This window comes from Anastrepha obliqua, chromosome 1, assembly GCF_027943255.1.
Source record: "Anastrepha obliqua isolate idAnaObli1 chromosome 1, idAnaObli1_1.0, whole genome shotgun sequence".
In the NCBI taxonomy this organism is placed as follows: Eukaryota; Metazoa; Arthropoda; class Insecta; order Diptera; family Tephritidae; genus Anastrepha; species Anastrepha obliqua.
This window is the reverse complement of record NC_072892.1, coordinates 5,885,751-5,902,602: the sequence shown is the minus strand read 5'-3', so window position 1 is coordinate 5,902,602 and position 16,852 is coordinate 5,885,751.

Here is a 16,852-nt window from a genome sequence, read left to right as displayed (position 1 = left end):
ATTCAACCGACACTCACTAATTTTCCGAAATTCCAAAAATTACCGTTATGCAAGTGTATACCTAAAGGGATTTAAGAGAAGCAATGCCTTCATACCTACATAGAATTAACACAACTACTTACGCACCCATGCCTCTATGACAGTCACTCTATGTACGTATAAGTCATTGTTTGTGACACAGACGTGCACATGGATATTACAGTTATGCAGTATTTGCTGTAGTAATTGCATTAACTAACGACTGCAGAGCAAGAAGAACGCATTTTCACACGCCGTTGCACAGATTTGTGAGGCGTCAATTTTATACCCCTGTATGTAGGCAATACTCTATAATTTTCAACCAATGAAAACGGTATTGCTTTTCTGCGCAAGAATACATACTCTCACGCTCTAATGCTTAAAAATCTATACACATACGCACATACGCACATACATACATACATGAGTAGGATAATAAATGTCTGGGTGAGATCATTTATTTGCTTCCACACGCTGCTGTTACTGTTTTTGTTTTTCTGTTTTTGAAGTTTTTTTTTGTTTTTATTTTTTGTTATTATTGTAAGTGAAAATTCGCGTGTGCGTATATGTGCGTATATGTGCACACATGATACCCACTGTACGTTATGCGCATTAAATTACGCTGATAAAAAACGCTCGACACTTCCGCTAGCGATGCCATTACAACGCTAAAAACAACATCCATAAATTCGCGTTTAAGTAATTGCCCATGCACCAATACACATACAGCAAATGGGTGCTAACCAAAATATACACAACAGTAAAACAAATATTCCAGGTAGGTAAAACGAGAATAAGTTTGGCACGAAGACTAGTTCTAAAAAAACCTTTTCGAGACATGTTGGGCAGAGCAATTGATGATCGATAGGCAGCGAAAACAAGAGTATTCAACTCATGCGTAAAATCCACATTATTACATAGCAATGAAACGTTGCTGGTGTCGAGAAGCATTACGCAGAAACTACAAAGCTTCACAAATAAATACCTCTGGTTAATATGTAAAGTTTTTTGGCCCAACACTATCCGAAATACGGACTTGTGGCAGATCACTAAGCAAGATCCAAAACAAAGTTGATAAGTGGGCGTAAATAGCGATGGATGGGGCACATTATCAGAAAGGACAGGGAAAGCATTAGCGGAATGGAGCCCACAAGGACACAGACGACCCGGTTGTCCACGAAATTCTTGGAGGATTTCTAACCTTCGTGAGCTAGAAACAGTTAACCAAACGTAAGATGGGAAGAGAACAGCAGTTAACAGAATAAAATTTAAATGTTTTGTTGAAACCCTATGTTCCAAGTGGAATAATAGAGGAATAAAAACACGGCGGCCGCCGTAGCCGAATGGGCTGGTGCGTGACTACCATTCGGAATTCATAGAGAGAACGTAGGTTCGAATCTCGGTCAAACACCAAATTAAGAAAAACATTTTTCTAGTAGCGGTCGCCACTCGGCAGGCAATGACAAACCTCCGAGTATTTCTGTCATTAAAAAGCTCCTCATAAAAATATCTGTCGTTTGCAGTCAGCTTGAAACTGTAAGTCCTTCCATTTGTGGAACAACATCAAAACGCACACCACAAATAAGAGGAGGAGCTCGGCCAAACACACAAAAAGGGTGTATGCGCCAATTATATATAATATATAAGTTGACACGCTGTGACACCCAACATATTGCATTCCCACACCCTACCGATACACGTGCCGCTGCATTAGCATAATCGCTGTTATTCTATAGTACAACCCAACACCCTAAGTCAAGGCCAATTGCGTATCAAGTACCACGTACTAATGCTTACGCAATAGGAACAGAGCCAGACGTAGCGTCAGCAAATTATGTTTCACACGATTGTGAAATACTTGCACATGCCACCAGTGCATGCCGACCGTGGGAAGCTAGCGGCGGAGCCAGCGTACCAAGACACGGCGCACCTGAAGACAGCAGAACGACCAACACCTATAAAGGCCTGCAGCGCACATCAAGGGCAGTTGCGTAGTGGACACTAACTCTAGTTGTAACGTTTATCTGTATAGTTAATAAATTTTGTGAGTGCAACTTTCATCCTTTAGTGTTTGATTTGCAGGGCAAGTTGGCCCTTTAATTTTTTTAAGTGTATTGGACTGAAAGTCCTTTTCTTATATATATATATATATACATATATAAAACAGAGGTATGAATATTTTTTTTAACTTTTCTCATAATTGTTGAAGGCTGAGGCACAAAAAAATAAAAAATAAACACACAGAAACAAAAACAAAAATCATACCAGAATATAGAGTTGACTTCCGAAATCTCTACTCTTTGGCGCTTAATAGCTCGTTAGGTTTGTTTTGATTTGTAATTTATTGAGCTTTTTGGCTCGCGGGGCGCACTGTTATGAGGAGAGCTTTTTGATACAATGCAATACATTTGCTTGGACAACTGCAACGATCTGCTCGGTAAAAGAAATGATAAATAAAAACTCAACTTGCTGCATACCCACAGACGAGAAGAAAAGTTAGCGCAACTCGCCTTAGCACACTGAAATTGCTATTTTAAAGAAATGTAGGCATTGTTTTTTTTCTGATTACTTTAACAGGCAAAATTAATAGATATTTTTCTATTAAAAAACAGTTGCACAAAGAAACGGAGAAGGCAAGGCCTAAGTATTTACTACGCAAGAATTACTTGAGTTTACAGAAATATATTTTTGAAACTACCGTCACCAATAGATAAGACTGGGAACTGCAGGGTTGAGCAAGCACTTAATGATTTCGACTTTGCGCAAAATCAGACATATATTACAGGCTGGTTTGTGCTGTGACGTCAACTTTTATGTGTACACACTTGGAGTCAAATCGAATTTGGCTAAACAAGATGGTTTTTCAAATGCTTACTACCAAAAATCTTGGCACATCTTACTTATGCTCTGAATACCAACTTGACCATGTAAGGTTTTCCTAACTCCTGGAAATGAGAACCAAGATTATTGCTAAAAAGAAAGCGAGAGGCGAATATCGACCGATTGCAATATTGCCATTTTTTCTAAAGTACTTTAGCGTTATGTATCGCCAGATAAACTCTTTTGTGGTGAACTCATAGCAGTCGGGGCTTAGTTCCAATAGGAGCTGCACTACGGCGCTCTTAAAATTTTCGGGTGATATTATATTCAATACTTATAAAAACTATGTAAAACTTGTAATCTTAAAGCTTTAAAACTCATTTAAACTTCTGTGAAAACATACCTCAGTGATCGTTTACAAGCAGTACGCGCTGATAACACTACATCCAGCTGTTTGCCCTATAAGAACAGGTGTCCCTCAAGGATCCATTCTTGGCCCCTTGCGGTTTGTGCTGATGACCTGTTTAATGTGATTAGATTTAGTGAAGCCCATGTTCAAGGAGATGATGCTCTGTTCTATACCAGGTGTCCCCTTTACTCCATTGAAGCTTGTATTAAATACTGATTTGAAATTCATAGCAGGTAGACTTCTGACGAAGGATAATCTTTACTGCAGATAAATATCTATGTAAAGTATATAAAAACTTGCTGACTGAAGAGAAGTTAGCCTAAATAAAGATGTAATTAAATATGTTGGAATAGTTAAAAATTGAGAAGTTATATTTTATAGTAGTAGTAGTGTAGAATTTATAATTTAGTAACCCGATTTTTAGCTCATAGGCAAAATATATGCCATGGACTCCTCACTGCTTTGTACCAGTGACAGTACTCAATTTTACTGTTTCTGCCCCTGCTAAACATTTCCAATTTTTCGAGTTGCGACTCTTTTGTATTTGGAGTGCGATATATTATATTATGAAGGGTTTTCCAATAACAGGTATTATTTTGAATAGCCCGCTATTTGGTAGATGTCACTTTTGAAGCTGTAATTTTTTGATATTTGACAAGTAGAAACCACACCATTAATAAAAATTTAACGATACACGCTTAAACAACGCATTGAAATTATTAAAATTCACTATAAAAATGAAATGAAAATTTGCAGAGACGGTTCGTAAAACTCGAACATTTTTGGGTCATCGTGAAGCACCTTGTCGGACCGCAATACAGAAATTGATGAAAAAATTCGAGCTGTTGGGACAAGTTAGTGATGTGAAGAATAGAACCCGTGCACGTCGCTCAAGAACAGCCGAAAATCGAAAATATTGCTGTTGTAGGCGAAAGTGTTGAAGAAACCCCAGGTTTGTCCATTCTTCGTCGTTCTTTGGAATTAGGCATTCCACAAACGTTATTACACCGTATTTTGTATAAAGATTTGGGTCTTAAGGCTTATAACGTCCAGTTAACACAGGAACTCAAGTCGTCCGATCATCAACAACGTCGTGTCTTTGCTGATTGGGTCGTAGAAATGCATGAAAGTTATCCGGAATTCCATCAAAAAATCATCTTAAGTGATGAGGCCCATTTCCACCTCGGTGGCTTCGTCAACAAGCAAAATTGTCGAAAAATCCAAGAGTTGTTGTTGAATAGCCTCTCAACGTGTGACTGTTTGGTGCTGTTTATGGTCCGAGGGAGCAACAGTTACGGTAAATGAATTGCGCTATAGAAAAATGATTAACGATTTTTTGTAGCCGAAATGGGATGGTATTGATCTGGACAACGTTTATTTTCAACAAGACGGCACTACGTGCCACACAAGCAACGGAACCATTAATCTTTTACGGGAATAACACCTCTTATGGGAAAACCCTTTATTACTGAATTTCACTGATCCAACTCCTTCCTATAAAAGTCAGTGCTTGCTCATTAATCTAAAATCATTGCATAGTAGAGGGCTGCTACTTATATATTCTCTCTCACTTACGTTTTCAATCTGATAAGATGGGCGATTGACTCCCCATATCTACTCGATTATTATACGCGAAAATTATTTTCAATATTCCTCAGTAAAGCTTACGAAATCATGACAGTTTCTTGTTAGGGATGGTTAGAACTAATTATGCTTTCAATGCTCCGATTTCTAGCCCTTTGAAAGAATATAATTCGCTTTCAAATCATATTGGCCTAGATTTTTCTTCAACAAAAAACCACTTCAAATTGTTACTAAATGAATTGTTGAACTAAACTCTTAGTATTAACTAATATCCTTTTCCCGTAAATTATAAGAAATGTTATGTTTTCTTTCATTCATTACAATGAAACTTGTAAATAATAAGTTTAATTTATTTTAGATTGAATTATTTAGCATTAATCTGTTTTTCATAGTCTATAAGAAATACTGCATTTTTAGACAAATGAATGAGTAAAATAAAAAATAAATAAAACGAGATATTATTTTACTACCATTCACTATTCTCTAGTACTTCTTCTACCACTTCTACAATTAATTTATATTATATTTATAACTAGCGGACCCGACAGACTTCGTGCTGTCAAATAGATTATGAATGTGGCAGTTTATATTTCGATCTTAAGACGTTTTTACTCTGCTGACCCTCACACACCGCCCTATCATCATGGTGATGGTTCTGTTCAGAAGATATAGGAAAAGAAAAGGGTCAGCTCGGGTGACCTAAGTATTTTCGCTTCCACGAACTTTGGCCACCCTTTTGGGACCCACTAAAAACCCCGACTGGGATGTTTGTCAGAGGACTTCAAACTAAGAGGGGAACTTAAGGTTCAAACCTGATTGAAAAATAATCTAAAGGGATAGTGGAACCTAAAGGTGACAAATATTTATAAAGTGGGTGCTTCAATGACAAAACATATAAATGATTAATTATGTATTAATAACCGATATAAGTATTTTCAGTAATCGCTTTATTGTAACATGGCACTATACAATCGACCATGTGAGGAACGTGGGTATTCTAGATTAATACCACAAACAGCTAATGATTGTCCCTGGGACTTATTTATGGTCATAGCAAATGCAAGCTGCACTGGAAACTGTAGACGTTTAAATTCAAATGGTACATCAGTCGGAATCATTGGGATGCGTGGTATCAAAACGTCTTCTCCTTTATACTTTCCTTTCAGTATAGTTGCTTCTATCACGTTGTTCAATAATTTTTTTATCGCTAACCGTGTGCCGTTGTAAAGACGCTGTTGGTTGATATTTCTCAACATTATAACTACCGATCCAACCTTTAATTGAAGATTGTGAGGTGGCAACCGTGGTAAATCCAGCGTGTTTAAAAATTCATATATATCCTCAATTCGCATATAATTTGTTCTTGAATTTTAAAATTTAATTCATTTACATCTATGTTTTTTGCAGCCAATACAGCCCGTTCGCTCAACCAATAATGATTTCTGTAATTTTGATCAACATCTGGAAGCACCTTTTGAAGAAATTCATCTTTTGATCGAGTTAACTGACAACAACTTTGAGGAAAGTTAATGCAACCAGTCAAGGTGTCTATAGAAAATTCGCCATTACCAATGTCTATGAGTTGTTTAGAGAATATGTCTCCATATTGGTCATTTTGCAACTCGACACGCATATTCTTGCTTAAGCATAATACCTTGACATGTTTCCACAAATTGGAGGACTTTAAACATGCATTGAGTTCATCAGCTGGCGTTGATCATGAAATCACTGGCAATGTTTGACGAAAATCTCCTGCTAATAAAATCATTGCACCACCAAATGGGTTATGATTGCTCCGTAGATCTTGTAAAATGTGTTTGTCTTTTGTTCTTCTTAAAATATGTCTGGATTTGTTCAGCCCTGCATGAATATTCTTAGAATTTGCCTACCTATTTTTAGTGTGCGAACACGCACACACACATCAACGCGCAATATTTGTATGTGAAAAAGAAAAGGACTGTTTAGGGTTTCCCGGAAATTATTCGAATTTTTCTCGCCGTACAAACTTGAACTTGGACTTCAAGGAACATTTAAAAAAAAAATTTTTGAGATTGGTTCATGCGTTGTTGAGTTATGCGCTTACCAACACATTTTGCGATTCATTTTTATGTTATAGATTTAAGCACAATCGAACTTTAAGTTTAACATATGCATATAATCTAGTTTTAATGTCGAACATTATTAAAATACAGTATAAGCCCGATAAGTGCAATACCGATAACTGCAATTTCGCGGAAAGTACAATTCGATTTTGAGTCCATAGAAAACTCGAAAAGAGCAATAAAAAATTGCAATTTTCGGGCGCAAAAGAATTCTTGTTCGAAGAAATTTTTTACTTAATACGGCAATGTATTTGCGTTCATCACGCGCGAAGACACAGCTTTATAGCTATGCACAGTTATGGTTCTCGGAGTTATTGCGATCAAAAACACTGTTCTCACGCTTTGTGATTTTTGATTTTTACAAATAACTGTAAAATTGTAGCGCTGATATCATAAAATATGGCATCGAATCGTTTGTGACATTCAACACGCGTTAGTTTCAAGCTGGTTCTTGAGAGTAAAACAATCGTTCGGAGTTTGAATCATTTTTTTTTGCTTTCATCAAATAAAATCATGGGAAAAGTGAAAAAGAATCTACATTTTCTTACATTGAAAGAAAGAGATGAGATTCTCCAAAAAATTGAAAAAGGCATTAAACAACGAGATCTTGCATTCGAATACAAAGATGGTTGCGCAACGATTTGCCGAATAAAAAAAAAATCCCGTTCATTAAAAGAAAATGCATACAATTCATATTCACTTGGAAATAAACGGAAAACTTTGCGGTTTGGCAATCATCCAGAGCTCGAGAAGCGTTTGTACCAGTTTTTCATGAATCAGCGGCGACGAAATGCTCCTGTTTCTAGCTTGATATTGAAAAGCAAAGCATTAAAAATATTTGATGAAATAAAAAAGGATGGAGAACAATTCAATGCAAGTGATGGATGGTTTTCGCGATTCAAGAATCGCTGAAAAAGGATATGTAATATCACAAATATATAATGCTGATGAAACGGGGCTCTTTTGGAAACTTTTGCCAAATAAAACCTACGTTTCGAAAGATGAAAAGAGTGCTCCAGGCAACAAAGTTTCAAAAGATCGAATCAGTGTTCTTTTGTGTGCAAATGGTGATGGCAGCCACAAAATAAAACCATTAACGATCGGCAAATCTATGAATCCGCGTTGTTTTAAAAATTTTCGTCTACCGGTGAATTATGCTACATAGCAACAAGACTGCTTGGATGACGCGGGATATTTTCAAAAAGTGGTTCTTTGATAATTTTGTCGAAGAAGTGAAAAAATTCGCCAAAGAAAATGATGTTCCACCCAAAGCATTACTCTTGCTGGATCAAGCCCCATCTCATCCGCCCGAAGAAGAATTAGTTTGTGGTGAGACCGAAGTGATGTATTTTCCGGCCAATTGCACAGCGATTTTACAGCCAATGGATCCAGGTGTTATTAACTTGACAAAAGTTCAATACAAAACATTGCTAATGGAAACCATAATTAGTGAAAAAGATTCTTCATTACATGAACTATTGAAGAAAATTGATTTGAAAACCGCCGTGATCATGTTGAGCCAAGCATGGGGGAAATTGCCCCCTGAAACGATCGCTAAATGCTGGAAAAGCGTATTGGGTACAAGCCCAACAGTTGACGCGATTATTTAATCTAATCCAGACGATATGCCATTGGATATGGAAATTGACGACCCCCTTCTTGTTGGAGGATTACAACGGTTAAATGAGATGGTCGAAAACAATGTGGGTGAAGCAGACACAGATGAAATCTGCAATTGGGTTTTGGAATTAGGAACAGATGAAGGTGATAGTGAAGCCAATGAACCCGAAGATACTACTCTAGAAGAAACAACCGAAAAAGTCCAGCATGAATCGATTTTTGGCTGTGTCAATACAATTTTGAAATGGGGTGAACAGAACGATGTACTGTCATTCAATCAGATCGCTTGTTTGCATGATATCCGATCAAAAGCACTTAAAAAGTGTTACGAGAAAACGCAATCGAAAATAACTAAGTTTTTCCAAAAAAAATAATTGAATTTTGGAGCACACACTCATATGTCCTTCCACATTGATCTCTTTGTATTAATTTCAATAAATATGTGTTCATTTTTCTTGAATATCGACCTTTTGAGCTCATTAATTGCATTGATTAGAGTTAAAATATTTTTCCAATTGTACTTATCGGGCTTCTACTGTAACTTATACTTTTATGTTTGACTAAATAAAGTAAAATCCTCCTCCCGAGGACTGGTCCTAAATAGCTGGATATCGGGTTGATATTAACTGTACGTGTATCAAATATATATAATGACGTAGAAGCCAACAGGTTCACCTTTCGAAGTTAAAGTTATGATTTGACCTCACATAATCAGAATTTACGTGAATGGAACTAAAGTGGCTGCACATTGGGTCAATTGAAGAGTAAAAGCCATCACACCTACATAATTTTTGCCTTTTAACTTTTTCTGTATAGTTGATATGTGGTTTAAGCTCTTATCTGTTGCCTCTTGGAACTTTTTTTAATATGTTTTTACACTTTTGTGTAATTTTTAAATTTTTGGAAAATTATTTATGTGCTCGAGGCACATGCATACATACGCGTACATGCATGTTATGAATGTTTTTTATAGTGCCCTGTAGGAATTTTAAAATGCCATGGAATATATAAAGATAATGGTAATGGTTGTACGGGTTAGGCTAAGGCCATTATGCACTGCAACCAAATTTATCCATTCTGCGCCCATAAGTGCTTCATATTAATTATTTAATAGTATTGCAAGGAATTGAACCAGCCCCTTAGGAGGGAGCATTTGTAAGGCTTCGTCCTCTAGTAGGTACAAGCCAAGGATTATGTATCTCCTGTGACCTAATGTTTCACAATTGGTGATTAAGTGTTCCATGGACTCCTTTTCATCACAGCAGAACCTGCATAATCAGTGCTAGATAGTCCTGTTGTACTGAAATGTATATTGCAGGCAAAGTGGCCTGTAAGTGCTCCACAAAGTAAACTGAACCCATTTTTGTCTAGGGTTAAACAGATTTTGCACTGTTCGTATTAAAGTTCTGGAACTTTTTGGAGTGATTAAGGCCGTTTTCGCCGTTCAAGTATTCCCTGGTTTTTACTTAGATCCATTTTTTGATTTCCTGTTTTAGGCTGTTTTTTCTAAAGCCGAAAAATCCGATTGGTACAATAAATGCCCTTTCTGCCCCTTTTTGGGCATACAAGCATACCTTTTTGTTTCCTTCGTGACCCTCATGTCCTGAGATCCAAAGCAGGACGACTTGATTAGAGACGTCAATTTATTGAATGCATTGTCGCACTCTTAAGACTTTGAAAATGTAAACATTTAAGGTGTTGAAGACCGAATGTTTGCCCGAAAGTATTTAGATACTATTTATTCTAGAAAATATATTTTTAAGAAATAATTTATGATTTAACTTGGACATTATTTTTTTAGTTTTGTGTACATAGGTCTTATGAATATATAAAGTTTGCTTTATTGAAATTTGAAATTTTAGCCCACCTGTGAGGTAACGAGACAAGTGTAGCCTGGCGGGAATAAGCACAGAACTAAATCCCTTATCAATCTAGTCCGGCCTTCCTTTCGTACGCTGGTTAGTATCCTCAACCGGTTTTTTGAAATTCAAAAGTGGGCATCACTGCTTTTAAACTTGTTTCATACTTACAGGCGAGATAAAATTTTAAAACAAGTGCATTTTTCACTCAAATAATCTAAAGGGTGATTTTTTAACTATTAGAGTTTATCGCGCGCTTCTTGCATTTTAATCAGCTTAATCGACCCACTGAAGCGGATATTCGAGCTATTGTGACTAAATTTAGAACCAAATTTACATTATTGGACATCAAACCACCAACACGCTTACGTAGAGTGCGAACTGAAGAAAATATCGCAGCTGTATCGGCCAGTGTTAATGATGACCATCAATTATCGATTCGTCGCCGTTCGCAGCACTTGGGTCTCTGTTACTCAAAAACGTGGAAAATTTTGCTAAAGGATTTAGGTGCGAAGCCTTTCAAAATACAGCTGGTGCAAGAATTGAAGCCAAACGACCTACCACAACGCAGAGTTTTTGGTGAATGGGCTCTTCGAAAGTTGGTCGAAGAATTGTGTTTTTGGATCAATGGGTACGTAAATAAGCAGAATTGTCGATTTTGGAGTGAAGATCAGCCAGAAGAATTGCAAGAGCTACCAATATAGTCAGAAAAGGTCCCAGTTGGTGCGGTTTATGGGCTGGAGGTATCATTGGACCGTACTTCTTCAAAGATGCTGCGAATTGTAACCTAACTGTGAATGGTGAGCGCTACCGTGAAATGATATCCAACTTTTTTTTGCCCAAAATGCAAGAGCTTGACTTGCATGACATGTGGTTTCAGCAAGACGGTGCCACATGCCACACAGCACGCGTTACAATGGACTTGTTGAGAGGCGCGTTCGGTGAACATTTTATTTCACGTTCGGGACCTGTCAATTGGCCACCCAGATCGTGCGATATAACGCCTTTAGATTATTTTTTGTGGGGCTATGTTAAAGCTCATGTCTCTTCAGACAAGCCTGCTTCAATTAACGCATTGGAAGAGAACATTAAAGCATTTATATGTGAGACACCGGCCGAAACATTGGGAAGAGTATGAAGAGTACAATTGGACTAAGCGGATGGACCATTTGAAGCGCAGTCGCGGTCAACATTTGCATGAAATAATCTTCAAACATTAAATTATATGGACTGTACTATCGATTTTAATAAAAGTTTCATGCATTTTTCTGTGTTGTTTTGAAAAACTTTCCTACAGCTCTTGAAAAATCACCCTTTACATCGAACTATCGATATACTTTGAATGATACTGTAGCAAAAGAGATGAGAGACACAATTTTTAGCTACATGCCTCAGAGGGTGGAGAAAAACGTTCGAGCATCAATAAACTCTCAAATTGTATACCTAAACTAATTTGGCTAGCAACTCTTTCGCTTTTAAGTGTTTAAGCCGACTCCAAATGGCTGTTGATTTAATTACATAGAGCTTTTTTATGGCAGAAATACACCTCAAAATTTGCTTTTGCATGCCGAGAAGCAACTGCTTTTAGAAAAAAAAAATTTCTATCATCTGGTGTTTCATGTCGGGGGTTTTGAACACGGGCACTCCCGAACGTTAGCCACACACCAACTTATTCGGCTGCTGTGGCCGCCGAGTTACAACACTTAAAAACTCCACTTCATAATCAATAGATTTTCTGGCATGGTTTACTACTTAAATGCACTTGTGTGCGTGTGTGTTTGTGTAAATTGTCTTTTATAATTTGATTTAAGGCATTAATAAAAAATATTGACACAACACCTCACAAAAGCTGCAGATAATTTTACACAGCAAATATTCTTTTCATTTTTATGCAAACATTTTTTTATAATTTTTAACTTTTCCGAGGACACCTTCAGCTCATACCCAGCATACGTGCAAGTACATTCATCACCCACAACCGCAACAACATATGCATTTATGTAAAATTTAAGTCACTATAATTTTTTATATACTTTTTATGATTTTATATTCTGCAGTTACGCCCACAGCAAAGAATTCGGGACAAACCCGTTTTTATTGCCGCAAATTGCAAGTTGGGTGTGTGTGTTTTTTTTTTTTAATGACGGAAGTAGTCAGCAGAGCAAACGTCAGACGCAAAGGCAGGATTTATGCCCGAATGATGAGCCCATTGTTATACTGAGCGAATTACGAGCGTTTTATCGCCAACGATGAGAAAAAGCACGATGATAATGATGCGGAGACGTTTTATTTACGAGTATGTAAGCACGTGTATGTGTGTGTAACTACTTGTATGCGAGGAGTGGTAGGGAGGGCAATACCAGCATCAACCAGTCCGCAACTCCAGCTATTAATTCTTAGGCAAAAGTTCTCTGCATAACCATCACCACTTGCTCTGCCACCTCTGACGGCTGTAAAGAATGCCAATTTGTGAAAAATTGTATTTTTTAAGTAATAAATTTAGCACACCCATACATGTACACCATCTTATCGATGCTCTAAAGCGGATACAAAGAAATGCAAAGAAAGTAATTACTTGGAAACGGAAATAATTGGTGATTTGGGCAGGTACGTGTGCGCAGAGCGCGTCGGAAGAGGCTACAGCAGAGATTACAATTTAATGGTGACATTGGATCAAGGTGATAATGGCCAAGACAGTTTAAGTGACCGAGGCGGCAACCTTAAATTAAGGCGTAAAATTTGTGAAAAGTTTAATTTTAGCGTAACTCTGTTCGCAGAAAATAAAACCACACACATTTTTTTTCAGATTTTGGTAAATACAAATAAAGCAAGTATAAATGAAACACGGTGGGCCAGTTCAGTCTGGTCAATGCAGTTATTGAAAAAACAGTTTAAACTTTTGTCAGCACTAACTTTCAGAGATGAAAAATATACCTATCCCAGACAGTCCTGTCTAGAGTAGGACAGCAGCACACTCCCTTTCTTCTTCGCATAAGTTACACACGTCGTTCTAGACCAATCCCGTTTTAGCTGCAGAGAGACAATATCCCGTCAGCACTCCAACCAATATTTTACATTCCTTCCTTGGGAGTGATAAAATAAAGTTGGTTGTTTTCTTGTGGACGGTCGCGGTTTCACATGTAGACTGTGCCACCAGAGTTAGTTCTTTGTCTAGTTGCGTCTTCAAAACTGAGAGCGAGGGATGGATGTTCGACCTACTCATCCTAAGCACGCAGGTACCTGCCTTAGCAAGCTCGTCAACTCTCTCATTTCCCTCTATTACTTTGTGCCCTGGTACTAAGTAAATTGTGGCCTATCTATTCCCGCAGAACTCGTGCATTTCGAGTTCATAGAGTTGCACGCAATCCGAACTAGTCATTACTGCCATTATTTCTTTTTAAGCAACTCAACTATCGATGAAGATATTTGTGCAAGTGTCGAGGGGAGTAAATTCCAATGCTAATTAAGGTGCTTTGGCTACAGCAGAGATTTCAGCTTGAAATATGCTACAGTGATTAAGAAGCCTCAAAACTGAGGGGAGAAGACAGCCGCTCCTACTCTTGTGCGCGCGGCAATCTAATTCTAAACGCTTCTGCCAGCCATTCTGTTCTATAACAAAACCAGGCCTCCTGCCAAAGTTTACTTGTGAAATAGCGTAGTCTGAACTTCTTTTTATGTCCTCTATGTTAATGTGAACAAAAGGCCTTTCTTAGAATTATCCAGTCGTCCATGGTCTTAGTGCAGATCTTTGGCTGAGTTTCTAACTACTAGTTTGATTGGATGGCAGTCAAGAAGTAAATCTCTTGCCGCTGTTCCTGCAATCCTTCACACGCTCTCCAATATTTTAACGTGTGTCATTTTATCACACGCCGTCCACCATACTAGCAAACCATATAGCATTAGTAGTCTAATGACCACCTTTTATATCTAATGTGTGAGCCGAGAAGATAAGCCCCAAGTCTTACCGAGCATTTACCTGCACGCGCATAAAGTACTAGAAGCTTTCTTTGCTCTTTCTTCCACATTAAATCTCCATGACGGTTTACTATATTATCTACAATGACCCCTATGTATTTAGTGGCTGTTCAATTAAACTCCTCCAAGTATCGGTGGTGACCAATTGGAAATCTTGTAATTTCTTTCTTGTGAGTAGTACTAAGTCCTTTTTACCTGGATTTACTGCCAGCCCGCCCAATTCCGATCCCTCGTAGATTTCAGAATCAACTAAACATCGACAGCGCTTAGATCGAACAAGACGGCACAACTTGCCTTACAGCGCGCTTAACAATCCATTTATCGCAATATTCAAGGCGCCATTGACTCCATACGCCCAGATTTATTGGAAAAGTAGTCAAAAATTGGTATGATCGAGTGGACCAAGTAACTTTTGGCGGCGGGGGACATATGCCGGATATCATTTTCAAGAAATAAATAATTTATTTTTTTTTTATGACTTTAAGTTCCTAAGCTCTTCAAAACACCCTATACAAAAATGAACGCAGTCACTGCCTATGTCACTTCGTTTCCGTCTGTAGAACGGACAATTGTTAGAATGTTTGTATTCAATCAACTTCACTTTATACATTTTGTTTTCATTTCCCTCGCCTCTCTCTCTCTTCCTTTTGCAAGTCCCCTTCGACGTAACAGCCAAGGTCCTCCCACAATTTTGCTTCGCATGGCCAAACCTTGTAATATATCAGGCTTGTGAGTATTTAATGTGAGAGAAATATGGATTTTTTTTCTCAAAGGTGCTTTAGTTTTTATTTTTAAAGCAAAATCCTTTAAGCAGCCAAAGGTAGTGGCGCATTTATTGAGGAAATGTACGAATTTTGCGTAAGACCACTGAAGTTCTGATACAATTATGAGGACATTTAAAATGGGTAAAAATCTGGAAAATGCATAAATCAGAATTACGCTTGGGAACGAAAGGATTAAATGTGCAGAGCACAGACAAACACACGCTAACACATCATGTCGCTAACAGCTGCGTCTATCAAAAGATTGTCGTCACGCTACTTCATTCTTTCTTCTGCAGCTTCTCTAGCAAAAATTTTATAAAGCGCATTGATATGTATGTACATATTTCGCTTTGTGTTGGTTATTTTTTTTTTTTTTTTGTTTTGTGATATTATACTCGTATTTTGTTCTTAGTCACATGGACTTCACGCTCTTTTGTAGTTGACATGACAGTGACAGTGCAACATTTTTGTGCTTTTCCATTTATCAGTTGATGGTTTTTAAATTCTACTTCGTTCGCCTTTGTTTTCATTTTAGTTTTCTTTTTTTATTTTATTTTTCATTTTTTTCTTGCTCAACTAATTTCGCAAAACCGGGAGGTAACTAATTTCGATTAGTCATTTTTATGTGCACATCTCATATTAAAGGTTCTGAATGAGGAGTTCGTGACAGTGGCAGCGAAAACTATTTTAGAAATGATGCTTGCACAAGAGGATGCAGGTTCTATAAAGGATTTTCCAGACCGCGGTTTCTCCTCGGCGATCCTTGCGTACTTTTGTTTTCTACAGTTGGAAGGCGAGATAAGGCTGCAGCCATTTCCGTTTGTAAGCAGCAAGACGTACTCCAAAAACTTGTACCAAAATCCTTCAAGTATGCATGACAAATACTGTTATGTAACCACTTATCCGCTCGGTAGCTGGCCCCAATTATTTAGAAATAAGAAGAACACTACATTTTTCTTCAATTATTCTGCCAGCGCAAAAGTGAAACGTGCAAAGTGCCATCTTAAATATTATTTTTGATGGCATAAAAAATAAATAAATCTAATTATATATTATGAGTTTTTTTTTTCATTGTATTTCAAACTCCGTTTAACGAAGTTTTTTGAACAATGCTGCTTTTTCGAGGCAATCACGGTATCAAAACAGGCTGCCCAGTGGAACTTATGCCGGAAGGAATAAGCAAAGGGGCAAACATTTTAGCAACTTCTCAAAAACATACTGAGCTGCTTTATATATTTTTATGTTTGCATTAGTGGTAGTGGTAGCGAAAGGTAATTGTTTTTTGCCGCTAATGAGTTAATTTGCTTTCCCTTAGGGTTATCCACTTTAAAGCCGTAAGTCCAAACAAAACAAATTCACCTGAGTAAAATGAGTTAAGCAATACCAGCAGCTCATTTAGAATTAGGAAAGACTTCGGCGCACAGGGTATCTCCCAATCATGAGACTTCTTTAATCAGGTGCTGTAAAATAAAGGGGGATCAGCTTAGAGGTATCGGATTTTAAATTGAAATAAAACAACGAAAATTCGAATTGATTGAGCAATCTTGACTATTTTTGTATATAATAATTCATCACATTTATTTTTTAAAGATACTCCCTTGTTAAGAAGTTACCTAAAAGGTCAGAACTATTTAAAAGGACAGGAAAAACAGCAGGGCTTCCGTAAAAATAGGTCTACAACATATTGCCTATTTATACGCA